This window comes from Ornithorhynchus anatinus, chromosome X3, assembly GCF_004115215.2.
Source record: "Ornithorhynchus anatinus isolate Pmale09 chromosome X3, mOrnAna1.pri.v4, whole genome shotgun sequence".
Lineage (NCBI taxonomy): Eukaryota > Metazoa > Chordata > Mammalia > Monotremata > Ornithorhynchidae > Ornithorhynchus > Ornithorhynchus anatinus.
The window spans coordinates 16,525,781-16,539,081 of NC_041751.1; the positions used below are offsets into that span (position 1 = coordinate 16,525,781).

The 13,301-nt window shown below is 46.9% G+C and overlaps 1 long non-coding RNA gene across 1 annotated transcript; it reads right to left on the reverse strand.

Moving 5' to 3' along the window:
- Positions 1 to 1,975: 1,975 nt before the first annotated feature.
- On the reverse strand, positions 1,976 to 2,490 carry LOC114807676. The gene is made up of 2 exons (XR_003755747.2): positions 2,382 to 2,490; positions 1,976 to 2,170 (listed from the first exon to the last, which is right to left on the reverse strand). It is a non-coding gene; the product is annotated as an uncharacterized LOC114807676 (long non-coding RNA).
- Positions 2,491 to 13,301: the final 10,811 nt, after the last annotated feature.

Here is a 13,301-nt window from a genome sequence, read left to right on the forward strand (position 1 = left end):
ATCTCAGTTCCGCCAACTGTCACCTGTGTGATTTTGGGCAAGTCACTTCACTTCACTTCTCTGGAACCTCAGTTACCTCATCTGCAAAATGGAGATTATGACTACGAGCCCTCCATGGGACAACGGGATTACTTTATATTTACTCCAGCGTTAGGACAGTGCTTGGTACATAGTAAGCGCTTAACCACATACCGTCAATAGTATTATTATTATTATTATTATTGTCTGTCTCCTCCTCTGGACTGTAAATTCCTCTGTGCCCTCATGGAACTGCTTCATATACAAAATGGCATGGCATCCACAAGAGCCCTGGCGGCTTTTAAAGGACGCACAAGAGCCTCAGAGACAAAAGAGAGAATTTGGAACTATCGACCTTAATGTCATCGACCCTTCACTCTTTAGCTACTTCACTCAGTCTGATCCTTTAGCAGAGAGGTTCCTATACAACTGTCTTTTGTACAATGAGTCTCAGTCAACACAATCTGCATAACTTAATAATCATCTTGCTAAAAAAACAATAGGGAAAGGAATCTGGAATGAAATTAGTAGCTTGCATTTTACTCCGGTAGAAAAATACTAGCCCAAAACATCAGGGACTTGGGATTACTAATGATTGGATTTAAATTAGGTTAACTAATATGAACAAAGTAAAGCACGTTTTACACGATGATAAAGCTCATTAAAATGATACTATAATTAAAGAATCAAACCAATTAAGAGGCCAAAGAACAAATTCAATTCGAAATTACAAAATACGGGACTAATGATGGTGTGTCTGTGAATTAGCAGAAATGGACGGTGTAAAAATGGTCCTAGACTTTATAGAAAACAAAGACCCAGTGAAATTCACCTTCTTGCTCCACTGTAGAAATACAGAGTGACTATTTCCAAGTGTTGTCGAATAAGCATTTTCTTGGATTTCGAGGCCTGATAGAACAGCGGGCACAGCTTGGAGAGAAGGGATTGGACTTTTAGAAGAGCCTCTCCCATCCTAGCCACTTGGAGGTATCCTTCCCACAGAAAGAGCTCCTTCAGTTCTTGCCATCTGATGAAAAAACTCTCCTCAAAACACTCTCTCTCTCTCTCTCTCTCTTTCTATTTCTCTCTCTCTCTCTCTCTCTATTTCTCTCCCTCTCTCTCTTTCTATTTCTCTCTCTCTCTTAGGTCCAGAAACTAACCCATTGGGATGATAGACTGTCAGCTCCCTCTGGTCCGGCACATGTCTACCAACTGTCGTATCGTACTCTCCCAAGTGCTCACTGCAGTGCTCTGCGCGTAGTAAGCACTCAATAAATACAGTTGATTGATCAATACTCTGCTCTCACTCAAGTTCCTTCGCAGATTCTCCTTTCAATTCAGCTCAGACCACCTGCGAAAGGCCACCTTATCCTCACGCCACAAGTCGCGTCTCTTCATTTCCTGCCTCTAGATCAGTTCTTACTGAGACAGATGAGGCCCCCCGTTCACAGCCAAGAGGTGCAGAGTTACAGATGCGCTCTCGATCACACTAGTCTCACAGAGACGTGAGATTCTAGTCCAGGGTCCCTAGTACCGGTCCACAGCCCAACCCTACCTACAGCTGCGTGACTCTGGCCACAATTCATCATGACAAGCTCTGTTTGGCACTAAGATTAAGAGCTTAACAAATGGGATGGTCTGTTCTGTTAACATCTGAAAGTTTCTTGCTCCAGCCTGCTCTGAAAGAGAAATGAGAGGCTGTCTCGGCCTAAGAATAACTACTCTCCAACTTTACTTCTGGTCACTGAAGAATTGCCGTAATCAATCAGGGGTAGTCGGAGAGATACCTTTTGGGAACAGAGGGTGAAAATATCTTAGACTCTTATGCATTAGGCATGGGGATGTCTAAACTCTCAGAACATTGCAGTGTTTTATTAAGTGGAACACGTGCACTATAAATATCCCAATCAAACCTAAGAAGGAACTTGGAAATTTAATCTAAAAATCATCCTCGGTATTTCCAGTAGGGCATAAGACTTTTATAGAAAAGCATTCCGAGTTTTTTGTTTCGTTCTCCTTGGTCTGATGTTGGCAGAGAGATTTGTATCTTGTCATTTTGGTGCTGTATTTCATTGACTCTTCCTCTCGGTGCCGGTAAAATTGTCTTCTTTCAAGTTCTTGGACCAACTGATTTCTGCCCCCGATGGCTCCGCTGAAGTGTGTAAAATAGAAAAGAGTAATTCTGAAGTTTGAGTGCTAAGATGAAAACAACCGTTTCATGAGAGGAAAACGTTCCCTCCATCGATCAATCGATCAATTGTATGTACTGAGTACTTACTCTGTGCAGAACACTGTACTAAGTGCTTGAGAGAGTACATTGCGATAGGGTCGGTAGGCACATTCCCTGCCCACAATAAGCTTACCGTTGTCGTCGCCACATTACGGTGGGGTATTCTCCACACTATGCTAGGGATAGTCTCCACACTCTACGAGGGGGAGTCTCTACATTTTGCCGGGGGTTGCCTCCATATGATGGAGGAGTCTACAGGCAGTGATGGGGGCAATCGCCACCTCATAATGGGGGCAGCCTCCACATTTTTCTAGGGGACAGGCTCCACGTTATGACAGGGGCAGTCTCCGAATTACAACTAAGGCAGTCTCCATGTTATGACGGGGGCAGGCTTCCCATCGTGACAGGGGTCGGGGAAGGCACCTCCATGCTACGATGAGAATAGTCTCCATGTTATGATGGGGGTGGTCTCCAGACTCTGATGGGCAACCTCCACACTGTGGTAAGTGGTCTCCACAGTGCGACGAGAATAGTAGTCTCCACGCTATGATGGGATTTACGTCCACACTGTGATGGGGGTAGTCACCAAGTTACGGTGAGGGCATTCTCCCTGTTACAGTGGGGTCAGCCACCATTTTGTGATGGGTGGCGTATCCTCACTATGATGAGGGTAGTCTCCGTGGTGGGAAAAGGGGCATTCTCCTTGATGTGACGAGGGCAGTCTCCACATTCTGACAGGGCCGTCTCCCCCCAGCGATGGGGGGTGGTCTCCGTATTACGATAGGGTAGTTTCCAAGCTATCGTGGGGTGGTCTCCACGTTACGATGATTGCGATTGAATCTTACGTCTCGGCAACATTAAAATGCGGACATCCCTCTTCCCGGATTCGGTGCACTAAGTGGACGGTGATGAATTTGGCCATCTTTATTCTCCAAACTGTAATTGAGTGAATGAGAAAATAATTGGACCTCGACATTTACAACAGATGCAAATAGTAAGTTAGAGAATCGCTAAAACTGGACAGAGCAGACCGGTCCCAGCGACAGTATGTGATTTAAATAATATAAGCAGATCACCACTTCTTCCCCATGGCAAAACGAACAATATAAAGCCAACAGCTTGAGCTGTGTTTCTTTGATTGCTGAAAAGAAGCTCACGATAACTACAGAAGGGAGAATTTGGGATTCAGCTCTGACTTAATGGACCACATTTCCATGAGTCAGATCCTATTTTCTAGTGATTGGTTTTCATTTAAGAAATTGTGGTTTTGGCTCCGGACACTGCCCGTGCAATAGTGGGGTGAGAGTAAAGGCACCAACTATATTTTTAAAAATCACGTAGCCCCTGTCCCACTTCTGGGGCGACCCTAAGAATATGAGAAGCAGCATGGAGTAGTGGACAGAGCACAGGCCCGAGAGTCAGAAGGTGATGGGTTCTAATCCCGGCTCTGCTGCTTGTCCGCTGCGTGACCTTGGACAAGTCACTTCACTTCTCTAGGCTTCAGTTACCTCATCTGGAAAATGGGGATTGAGACTATGAGCACCACAAAGGACAGGGACTGTGTCCAACTCAGTGTCCCCCCCCCGCTGCTTAGTACAATGCCTGGCACATAGTAAGCGCTTAACAAATTTCATTGTTACTATTATTATTGCAATTCCAATCCCAGCGCCCCCTGATCCTGTCCCTGCTGTGTTGGTTTCTGAGCCATCTAGGCCAAAGCATGGCAGATGACCTTCAGTGTGGACAAACGCCAGGGCACTGTTAGGGGAAAATAATCTAAATTCTCACTGTAAGCCCGCTTTGAAATAATACCCGTAGATATACAGAAGGGAGAAAGGGCCCCCAGGGAAGCAAAGGAGATGGAATGGTTTTCTATCGGTCTGGTTTTAACTGGTCCGTTCCCTGTCAGCTACAGATATGCCACCTCTATGTCTCTTGTTTTCATTTTCCTTTCTACCTTCCCTCCGCCTCGGCTCCTGCCACCCATCGTCAAAACTAGGAAGCAACGCATAGGGGAATGCACGACTAGAGAGCAACACGGTGGCATAGGAGAAGGGAATAACTGACTCTGAAACAAATTGGGTCGGGGGAGGGCTTGGTGACCCCTGGAAAAAAAATTCTAGGTTTGAATGGCCACGCAGTAGCCCGTGTCGCTGTGTTAGACTGCCCGCCTGGCTTAACGCATAGGAGATTACATGAGACCGTGTCCTCTGTCAGCAAGGGCCGCCGGTCACCATCCTAGCAACTGTAGATGTTCTCATTTTTGCTTATAGCCAGTCGACTCCACCTCGGTCTTGGAACGTCGCTATTTTGCGTGGATTCTATCTGATGAGAAAGTGAAACCTTTCCAGGGAAATTCTTCTGGTTGTGCATGGATGCTTTCCATTGAGACCCGATGAGATTCCAGAGGGAGAGAGTTCTTCCTTGCCTCAGTTCTGTGGGGAAATTCCCACAGGCTGAGTTGAAAGCTAACAAGAACGGCTGAATGATATTTCCTCTTGGGGTTGGAGGAGAAACACTTTCATTGAGTTTTGAAAACCGCAGCAGCATCCCGCTGAATCCGATTTTGATCCCACATAGGCTACTGGCCGTGTGTCACCGCCATGAGTATTTTGGCCATGCACACACGCTGGGGGAAGGCAGGACTCCGAATTATCACTGAGAAACAGGAGAAACCTTGTAGCGGGGGGGGGGGGGGGGGGGGGGGGGGGAAATGCAATGGTGACTGCCTCGACATCTGGTTCTCTTGGGAAACAGTTGGTGGTGTCTTTGATTTCTTCTGTGGTTTCACCTGGTCAGTAGTTGTTTTACGTAATTCAGGTCAATTGTAAAGAATCTAAAGAAATTTCTTCCCTCACCACCAAATGCAAACCTAAAAAGTAAAACAATGAGGAATTGTATCCTTTTACTCTCCTTCTGCTTATTTAATCTTTAGGGACTAGAGCTTTGTTTTTGAAAATGTAGCAACCCCATTACTACTGGAATTTCATATGGAATCAGTAACAAGTATAGCGCTCAGATCTTTTGAAGAAGGTCTAGCAAGTGTTTCCATGGCCTGTTTGCAGTCTGTTTCCCCCTCTAGACTGTAAGCTCGGTGTGGGCAGGGAATATGTCCATTATTTTGCTTTATTTATTTATTCCTTTATTTATTTCACTCTCCCAAGCACTTAGTAAGGTGCTCTGCCCACTGTGAGTGCTCAATAAATACAGTTGACTGACCGATATATATATATAGTCAGTCAACTGTATTTATAATATAATAAATAATATAATATATAAATAAACTGTATTTATATAATATATATATATATAATATAGGCAGCACATTCACAAGTTGGATTCTGCCGGAGTGAGTGTAAGCATGGCTCATTTTGGCTAGAATGTGACGGCACAATCGGGGATTGTTCCTACAAAATTGAGACTGTGTCAGAATCCATCACGTGTCGTGGGAAAAAATGGCGATGGACGCATGGGTGGCGTCGGACACGGGGAGTACCACAGCAAGAGTTTTCCATAATGCCGGGTTCTTGGAGAACACACCTCCAACCACCTAGGAGAGTGAGGTGGAGTTTTGAGCTAGTCCATCGCAGCTAGTCCATAGCATGCAGTGCTACCCCGGATTCACTCGCTGAATTATGATAAGGGAAGCGGCGCGACTTAGTGGTTAGAGCACGAGCGTGTGAGTCAGAGGGACCTGGGTGCCAATCCCCACACTGCCAGTTGTCTGCTGTGTGACCTTGGGCATGTCAATTCGCTTCTTTGTGCTTCGGTTCCCTCGTCTGTAAAATGGGGGTGAAGACAGTGAGCCCCACATGGGACATGGACTGTGTCCAACCTGATTAGCTTGTTTCTATCCCAGCACTTAGAACAGTGCTTGGCACGTAGTAAGCCCTTAACGAATACCATTAAAACACAGACCCACACACATACACCTGGTCTTGCACTGGAGGAACTAGGAAAAAAATAGAAATTCCTTTTTGTTATTACTCATCAGTGATGGGGGATAAAGAAGGTCAACAGCATTTGAGTTCTGGAATCTTAATTGGCTAATTAAGGTTCATGTTTTACTCCCACCTGAGGTCCATTCTGGAGAGAAAATAGAACCCAGATTGCAGTTAGGCAGAGTGGAAAGGGAACAGATAGATCCTCCATGAACCACTTATCTGCTCCTCCGCTCCACCGTGAGTTTTGGCTTTATTATTAATAATGATAATGATGATAATAATAATGGTACTTGTCAAAGACTTACTATTTGCCAGACAGTGTTTCAAGTGCTGGGCTACATTCAGATGATTCAGGTTGGACTCAATCTCCGTCCCTGTGGGGAACACGCTCTTAATCCCCATTTTACAAATGAGGTAACTGAGGCCCAGAGAAGTGAAGTGACTTGCCCAAGTTGACCCAGCAGACATGTGGCAGAGCCAGCAGTAGAACCCAGGTCCTCCCGCCTCCCACTCCCATGCCGTATCCACCACGCCACACTGCTTCTTCTTTTCTGGGGATACATGATGGCTTACACAACGCTCCCATCATCAGTTTCAGAAGTCAGGAGATGCCCCTAAGACAAGATGAGCGGTCAGGACAGGTCCAATCGCGGTCACGCTTCTCCATGCTCCTGTCTCCGACTCGGCATTTCAACGGTCTAGTATTGGCAGTCGCCCCAACGCCTTAGTCCATCGAGTTGGTTTCAGCAAGCATCATGAACTGAGACTGCCTCAAGATACCCCATAGTTGGGGCGGGACCCCAGGGTGGGTATTTTGCTAACTCATTTCATTTAGCCCGATGTACTTCTTCCAGTGAAATGTCGTTCGACCCAGTCCACTGAGCACAACATCGTAGTAAGCACTCGGGAGAATACACAAGAGTCCGTGCCCTCAAAGAGTTTCCGATCTATTGGGGATGCAGACGTTCACGCGATTTACCGATAAGAAGGGGAAAGAAAGTAAATGTAACTGACTGAATGCTCAGATGAAGAGCGGTGAATACCCTAAGGGAGTGTTTGGCACTAGAAGTGCTGCTCAGATGAAGAGGTACAATTGTGGGGGGGATAAAACCATGGGGAAGGGGAAATTCATTTGGGAAGTCCTCCTGCAAGTTAATATCGCCAGTTATCTCATGCCATTTTATTGACCGGCCCAATATGTTTCTCATTAGACAACCTTAACCGGAAAACAGTACTGAGAGGAAGCTTTGGTGCGGGGGGGGGGCGGGGGGGGGAGGTAATAACAATAATAATCTTGGTATTTGTTAAGCACTTACTATGTGCCAAGCACTGTTCTAAACGCTGGGTAGATACAAGGTAATCAGCTTGTCCCACATGGGGCTCACAGTCTTAATCCCCATTTCACAGATGAGGGAACTGAGGCACAGAGAAATGAAGTGACTTGCCCAAAGTCACGCAGCTGATAAGTGGCAGGATTAGAACCCATGACCTTAGACTCCCACGCCTGGGCTCTTTCCACTAAGCCACGCTGCTTCAAGTTACTGATTAGTTCTTGATTAGTCAATGCCATTTCAATGTGATTTCGTTGGTGAAGCTGGAATAATCTGGAATGATGTGCATATCTATGTGTGTTTGTAGTGGCGGGGGGAGAGGGTTTGGCCATATAAGGGTTAAGGAGTGTGTCATGGTAGCATATTTGCCTCTCGGTCTCTGCTCAAAAATCATCCCCCCCCTCCCGGAGTGCTGCCGGCCGGGCTGGTTGGGGTTGCCGTTCCCAGTTGATCTCGTCTCCCCGTCACGTCTCTGCCCCTGTTCCCATCCGTCCTCTTGGGCGTAAAAGGGAATCCTGCTCAGGGATGGGGATTATTGGGCCAGACGAACTTTCCGGTTGCCTTCCGCGCGGATCTGTAAGCCATTCTGGGAGCACTTTTCATTAGCGGGGACTTGCAGCGATGCTTTAGCCACTTCCATGCCGCATTCCTAGGGAGGTGTTATCATCCCTCTCGTCTTACAGAAGAAGGGAAAGGATATGCACGTCTGTGATTCATGGCCAACGTGTGGGTGCGTTCTGGGCGTAAATGGAATATGAATGTAAATGGCATTGTTTGGATAAATGCATTTTATTAGAGACAAGACACATAACTTAGCATCCAGTTCTGGGGCTGTGACTTGCTACATATAACACAACTCTGAACACACCGGGTGATGGATTTTTCTATTCTTTCCCCGGGGAAGCTGTATTGGAGTTGAATGGCTCTCACCACCATTAAATTTTCCCTCATATTCCGTCAGAGGACTTTATTTCCTTTAAATTTATTTCGAACCATTATGTCCCTCTGTAGTATAATAAATAACCTTTGGCCGTTCTTTCCGGTGTTTACAACAAATAAATACTTGAGGGTATTTATAAACTGTTCCTATCCTTATCATTTTAGCCATAATTTGCTCAAGTTACCTATGAATTTAGCACCTCTGTTTCTAGCAGCAACTCTGTTCCTTGGAATTTGAATTCTTTCTCACCTCCTCTGGACTTGTTTGCGAGTTTTTCTTTATTCTTTTATTCGAGAGATGGCAGGCACTGAACGGCGGAGCGCCGTTCACAGAATTGTATAAATACTAAATGACCATTCCGAGGAACATCCGTTTTCCTGCGGTACCTAAAAAGAACTATTCTTGTGTATTTCTTTTCATGTTTATTCTGTTCTGATAAAATGGGTGACTTCTAACTCTCCGGAGCAAGGAAACGGACAGGTTTCGGCCGCCTGGCAGATGTGATGCTTAAACAGAACCAAAAGCACTGATAGATTAGCCCCACGAGGTCTAGGATCTCCTAAAGCGGATCAAAACTAATGGAGCCGGGGCAGCCAGCCAGCCGTCCGGTCTCGTGGCACGGTGTCTGTCAGTTCCGGCTGCTCTGTCCCCCGTCTGCAGTTCCGATTTTCAGAGCCCGCCCCAGCTTCTGCCCCCAGGTTCACGGCCGAGAGGCCAGCCCAGGGTTTTTGGAGCCTGGGAGCAGAGTCACAACAGTTCTGGAGCTTCTAGACGGCTAGGGTCGTCCGGGAGGGATGAGAAATGGATTTAGAAACGTGATCCCCGTATTTGAGGACCCGCTAGAATGGTTAAAAGAATGTGCAAGAAGATGTTAATAATAAAAGCGGATGAAAATATAAATCAGTAAGAAAATTAAATGACAAAACAGGGCAGGGCAGACGATTTCCGAAGCGGCCGAGAGATCGGATTGATGGAAGAGTAGGGGAGGGATCAGGGAAGGCTCACTGGAGGAGGAGGCCTATTGGATGAGCTTCGGCGGAGGAGGTGGATCCGATTTGGTAAAAGCTACAGAGACTTGTCCATCTCGATTCAGGGAGGGAGAAGCGGCGTGGCCCGGGGGAAAGAGCATGGACCAGGGAGTCAGAAGGACCTAGGTTCTAATTCTGCCTCTGCTACTTTTTTTTTGTTGTTGTTTTGGTAATGCTATTTCTTAAGCACTTACTTTGTGCCCGGCACTATTACCAAGCACTGGGGTAGAGATAAGCTAACCAGACTGGACACAGTCCGTGTCCCACGGGGGGCTCATAGGCTTAATCCCCCTTTTATAGTTGAGGTAACTGAGGCACAGAGAGGTTAAGTGACTTGCTGAAGGTCACACAGCAGACAAATGGAGGAGGCAGGATTGGAACCCATGACCTCCGGCTCTCAGGCCTCGGCTCCCTCCTCTAGGGCCTGCTACTTCTCGATACTTGTCTGCTGAGGGACCTTGGGCCAGTCACTCAACTTCTCTGTGCCTCGGTTTCCTCAACTGGAAAATGGGAATACCTGTTCTCCCTGCTTCTTAGACTGTGAGCCCTATGAGGGAGAGGGATTGCATCAACCTAACTGATCTGTACCTACCCCGGCACTCAGAGCAGTGTTTGACACATCTTCTCGTGTGCCTGCCGTCGAGTCCTCTCCGACCCGTAGCGATGCCACGGACACATCTCTCCCAGAATGCTCCACCTCCCTCTGCCATCGTTCTGGTAGTGGATCCGTAGAGGTTTCTCGGTAAAAATCCACAGGTGGTTTACCGTTGCCTCCGTCTGTGCAGTAAACTCGAATCTCCGCCCTCGCCTCTCCCGCGTGCCTCTGCTGCCCAGCACCGGTGAATTTTGACTGGTAGCCGATTGCCTTCCACTCTCTAGCCACTGCCCAAGCTGGGAATGTAAATGCCTCTGCTTGACTCTCCCTCCCGTAGTCGAGACTGGTAGACAAGCGGGAAACTGTCCAGGTGCGACCCTGAGAAGGGTTTGACACGCAGATCCCCCAAGCGCTTAGAACGGTGCTCTGCGCATAGTAAGCGCTTAACAGATACCGATATCATTAGAGGATGCTTAACGAATGCTAAGCGAATGCTAAAAGATAGACGGGAAGGGGGAGGAAAGGGGTGTGACAGGTGACCAGAGAGGGTCAGCGGAGAGAGATGAAAAAACTGCCAGTGGTGAGCGGATACTGAAAACTCTCAGATCCGAGCGGGTGGGAAAGTTTTCACAGGGTCCCTGTGTCTTTTCAGCCCAACCTGGAACCTCAGATTGCAACAGCCAGCATAGCGATTGATTATGAGGGACAATATGATAGACTGTGGCAGAAATCTATCATCAGCATAAGTACGCCCCATCCGCCACTCTAAAAAAAGGAAAACTCCTGGATCCTTTACAATTAAGAGGCAGAAAAAAGCTGTCAGTCTTTGATTCAAGATCCTGATCCAGTGAAATGGGGGGGGGGGGGGGGGGAGGGAAGAGGAGTTCACGTTTCACTCCTCTCATTGGTTCGATTCGTTTTAAAAGCAGAGATCGCTGAACTTTGCTCTTTCAGTCTGACAAATTTTTATCCACCATCCACCTGACTATGCAGATTTCTCCACTAAGTGTCAAGTACTTTTTGGTACCAGTCCAGCCAAATCACCCAGCTAATTAAGGTAAAGTGCTTTAAAAAAACGGCCAGTGTTGTTTTCCTACAAGAACACAGAGTTATCTTATGTCTTCTACTTGACGTGATTCATTGCACTTGAAAGGAGTTGTTTCTCCCCAAACATTTTAAAAGTAAACACAGTGGCTGGGCCGATTACAGCTGCAGCAAATATTTCGATTCGGGCTTTGAACCCAGCAAGGGATTATGGATGAGCTCTGTCGATGCTCATGTGCACAGTAGGAAATTCCCAGAAGAGCTAAAAATGAGCTAAAAAAAAACCGCTGCTAATGTTCTCATCTTGGTTCCCCAAGGACCCAGTCACCTGCTCCCGAACGTGGCACCTTATAGGGTGCTCAGTACACAGTAAGCGCTAAAAAAAAAATACTACTGATTGATAGAGTGAGGTGACGCAGGCTAGAATGGAGTGAATCTTCATATTCCTGTTACTTCCCCTCCTGTAAGGTATTTTATTGTCCATCTAGATTGCAAGCACTTTGAGGGCAGGGACTCTCTCTACATATTCTATTGTACTCACTCTTCTAATATCTTAGTTCAGTATTCTCCTCTAGACTGTAGGCTCATCATGGGTAGGGAATGCGACCAGTAATTCCGTTTTATTGTACTCTCTCCAGTGCTTAGTACAGTGCTCTGCACACATTAATCACTCAGTGCATAGTCTTGATTGATTGACTGTGCACAATAGGAGCTCAGTAAATCCCACTGATTGAGACTACTTAGTTAATGGCCTGAACTAGGATGCTTGTCTCCCACTGAGGCTCACGTCAAGAGCAGAATCCTGCTCTTGTTTGCCCAGCAGACGCTTACACTGCCTCCCACTTCTTCCTACTCCAACCCACTCCATTCCGCTCTACCCTGCTCCGCCCCACTCCCCCCCATATCAATCAATCCAGGGTATTTATTGAGTGGTTACTGTGTTCAGAGCACTGTAGAAACCAGTTGGGAGAGTACGGTACCGTCGAATTGGTAAACACGATCCTTGCTCAGAAGAGCCTTACAGAAGAGCCTGGAGGGGGAGACTGGCCTTAAAATAAACTGCAAGTAGGTGAAATGGGTGACTGTGAGGTATGTCTAAAAGTGCTGTGGGATTGGGGATAGAGTGACTATCATTTACAGATTGAAGAGCCAAGGTGATGTCGTGGGTCTGGTGGATAGAGTCAGAAGGATCTGGGTTCTACTCCTGGCTCCACCACTTGTCTGCTGTGTGACTTTGGACAGGTCACTTCACTTCTCTGTACTTCAGTCACCTCATCTGTAAAATGGGGATCAAGAACGTCAGCCTCACGTGGGGTATGGGACCGCATCCGATCTGGTTAACTTGTATCTACCCCAGTGCTTAATACAGTGCCCGACACATTGTGAGCACTTAAAAGAAATACCCTAAAATACGTAAATAAATACATAAACTACAACTAGATGAAATGGCTGAGTGTAAGGTGACGTCCGTGAGCGCTGTCGGATTGGGGGCAGGGTGAGTATCAGTTAAAAGGTGCAGATCCCAGAGCAAAGGTGATGCAGGAGGGCAGGAGAGAAGGGGAAATGAGCGTTCGGTCAGGAAAGGCCTTCTGGAGGAGATTTGATTTTAGGAGGGCTTTGGAGGTGCGGGGAGTGGTGGTTTGTCCAATGTGAGGGGAGAGAGAGTTCCGGGCCAGAGGAATGACAGGGGTAAGGAGCTGGCGGTGCGATAGATGAGATTGAGGTACAGAGGAATCGATGCGCTTGGTGTTATAGCAGTTGTGTGTGCAGATTAGATTGACCGACAAATTAAGGTAGGAGGGAATGAGCTAATCGAGTGCTTCAGATCGGGTGGTATGGAGTTTCTGTTTGTGGAGGTGAATGGGCAACCATCAGAGGTTTTTGAGAAGTGGGGAGATAAGATTTTAGGAAGGCTTTGAAGGTGGGGAAAGTGCATTTGATATTCAGCCCACCCTCAGCCCCACAGGACCTCTGTAGTTTATTTTACTGTCTTGTCTCCAGTTCTAGACTGAAGGCTCCTTCAATCAGTCAGTCAATCAGTCAGCCATATTGATTGAACACTTACTGGGCACAGGGCACTGTACTAGATACTTGGGAGAGTAAAACGCAACACCGTAACAGACACATTCCCGTCCCACACCGAGTTTACAGTCTGGAAGGCTCTCTCTGTG